Genomic DNA, 3,092 nt, shown 5'->3' with positions numbered 1-3,092 from the left:
AATGTAATAAGTAAATAGTGGATCGACCATCAGAGAGATCTCGCAAAGTAATATCTGTCAAGGATTCAGAAACAAGGTTCATCTACAGACTTGAGGAGTTAATTCACTGGAAGAAGTTCAAGAAGTTGATCATGCCTCAGTGATATAAATCAAGATCGTGGATTTAATCAAGTGACAGAGATCTCGTCAGAGTATCATTAATTACAAGGATTTAATCTGAAGAAAATCAAAGTGTCAAAGTCAAGACATGAAGAAACGTCACGGAATTTATTCACTCATGAACCAGACAGTACATCGAGTGTCAACATTGAAGTGGTGGAATTGATTCATAATTTTCAGTGATTTTCAGAAGATCTGCAGAAGGATGGGTGCTGTTGAAGACTAGAATTAATTCTCTATTAATTAATTAAGTCATCTAATTTAATTAAGAAAATAAATTATATCTGCGAAGAATAATTTATTTATTAATTGAATTAATTGATTAATTAATTCTGAATTAATTTTAGGAATTTTCAGAATTTAAATTGGATTAAAATCTGCATTAAATCAGCAAGACAATTGAAAATGAACTAGCATGACAATCAGGATTGTCATACCGATTGTCATGCTAGGTCATTTTCAATAGTCTCACCGAAAGTTACACTAGGAGAAGGATTGTCTTGCTAGTTCATTCTGATTGTCTTGCTAGTTCATTCTGATTGTCATGCTAGTTCATTCAGATTGTCTTGCTAGTTCAATCCATTGTCCTACCGAAAGTCTTGCCAGCTATAGGATTGTCATGCCAATTCAATTCTATTCGGTTGTTGATTAAAAAGAAGCAGAGAGTCATTCAACTCAATCATCCATCCAACAGACTGAAAAAATACAAGAACAAAGAAAAAAAAGCAGCCGCCTTTAAACATCTTATTTTCTTCTCTGCTTACATCAAGATCAAAATTCTAGTTTGTTAATGTTAAATCCAAACCACTAGAATTATTTATCTTGTTCTTGTGTAACAATCTAGCGGATCAATATCCCTAGAACTTAATCTCAAATCGCGTTTAGCATTTGATTCTAATTATTGCAAAAATAGAAAAAGTTCATGTCGAATTTATTCTAGATTTGTGATAATTGATTTGAGATTAATACCTTGTAATCGATACAGTTGTTGTAACACCTTTCAAGTTTAATAATATTTTTTATTTACTTGAATTTTGTTTCACATTTTTTATTCCGCATTTATTCGATTATTTGGTACTGTTTATTCAACCCCCCCTTCTACAAACACATTGGGACCCAACAATTGGTATCAGAGCCTTCTGATTAACGAACAAATCAAGATCCTAGACTTTTGTGATTTTTCAACTCCTTGAATTCTTATTTATTCAAAAATTCATAATGACTTCACATAAAGTTGGAACCGTTAAAATTCCACAATTTGATAAAGAGAATTATATCATGTGGAAGAAGAAGATGCTATTATTTTTACAAGTTGCAAATCCCAAATTCAAACTTGTTAAAGAAGGGTATAAAAACTCCGATGGTTATTGAACCGGAGGTAATAATAGATGGTGTGGTGACTACTGAAGCTAGAACCTATCCAAAAGAGCCTGAAGATTTTACTCCTGCTGAGAAGGAAGAAGCCTCCTTGGATGCCAGCCTTCAATTAATATTAATTGATTCCCTTGATCCCTTGATGAACAGACATGTGATGAACTGTAAAAATTCCAAACACATGTGGGAAACTATTGAGGTGATTAATGAAGGCACAGAGGAAGTTAGGGAGAACAAGTTGGAAATCCTAACCTCTGAATATGAACATTTCAAATCAAATCCAGGAGAAGGAATTACTGAAGTGTTTGAGAGGTACAATGCGTTGATCAACAACCTGAACATCAATGGAAAGTATTATTCATCAGGGCGGTCAACAAAAAGTTCCTTTTAACACTGCCAGCTCATCTTGAACATAGAATCACTGCCATTAGAGAAGCTAGAGATCTGAGTGAGATTTCTTTGGACAGGCTCTATGGAGTGTTAAAAACCTATGAGTTGGAGCAGATTCAACAGAAGGAAGTCTACGGGAAGGATAGAATGGTCAGCACATCTACTGCACTTGTAGCTGAAGGTCAACAACAACAACAATCTCAACAGTTAGAAAGAATGGTACAGTTTTCCAAGGGTGAGGAAAATGAGTTAGTAGCAGAATATCCTCCTACTACAAATTAATCAAGTGATGATTTTTATTCCTTGGAAGAGCTGGAGCAATTGGAAGATGAATCAATGGCCCAAATTGTCAAGAGATTCTCCCATGTCAGATTCAGGATGAATCCCAAGCTTAAGTACAAGTCCAACTACAACAAATTCCAGAAAGGTGGATCTTCATCCTCTAACCCAGCAGTGGTGGGTACAAAACAGGGATGGTTGATCGAAGCACCATTAGATGCTATAACTGCAATGAGTTGGGACACTTTGCCACAGAATGTAGGAAGCCAAAGCAAGTAAGAAAGAACTCTGAAAGGGCTTATCTGGCAAAGGGAAGAAGCTGGGATGATACTGACAGTGAAGATGAAGATGAAGGAAATCTTGCTCTTATGGCTATTGATGGAAAAGCTTCATCGTCAAGAATAGAGGTAAAACTTTCTGATGCTGAAATGGTTTATCATCTAAGAGGTAACTTAGATTGTGCACGTCGTGATAATGAACTGTTAAGTTTAAAGATCACAGACCTTGAGAAAGAGGTCAATGAATTAAGACTTGTGCATATTAATCAAGACAAATTAAAAGAACATGTATCTTTTCTAGAGAATAGAGTTGACTGTTATAGAAAACTCGAAACTATTCTCAAAGACAAGATCACCGGTCTTGAGACTAAGGTTAGAGCCTACTTCAATTCTTGTTCGAAGGCTAAAGAGTTCTACAGTAAGCAAGCTGTTAATCAAACATCTGGAATAGGATATGATTACAATGCTGCTATTGGAGAATTAGGCATAAACTCCCCTCCTCATGTCTGTGCTAAAGGGAGGGAAGTACCACATGTGCTTAAGGGTGTTGATGAACCCCTCTATAAAGCATCAATTGCTGAACCATTTGATGCGACCTCTTCTGTTATTCAA

This window comes from Apium graveolens, chromosome 5, assembly GCF_009905375.1.
Source record: "Apium graveolens cultivar Ventura chromosome 5, ASM990537v1, whole genome shotgun sequence".
In the NCBI taxonomy this organism is placed as follows: domain Eukaryota; kingdom Viridiplantae; phylum Streptophyta; class Magnoliopsida; order Apiales; family Apiaceae; genus Apium; species Apium graveolens.
The sequence above is the reverse complement of the archived record's forward strand: the minus strand, read 5'-3'. Positions refer to the sequence as shown.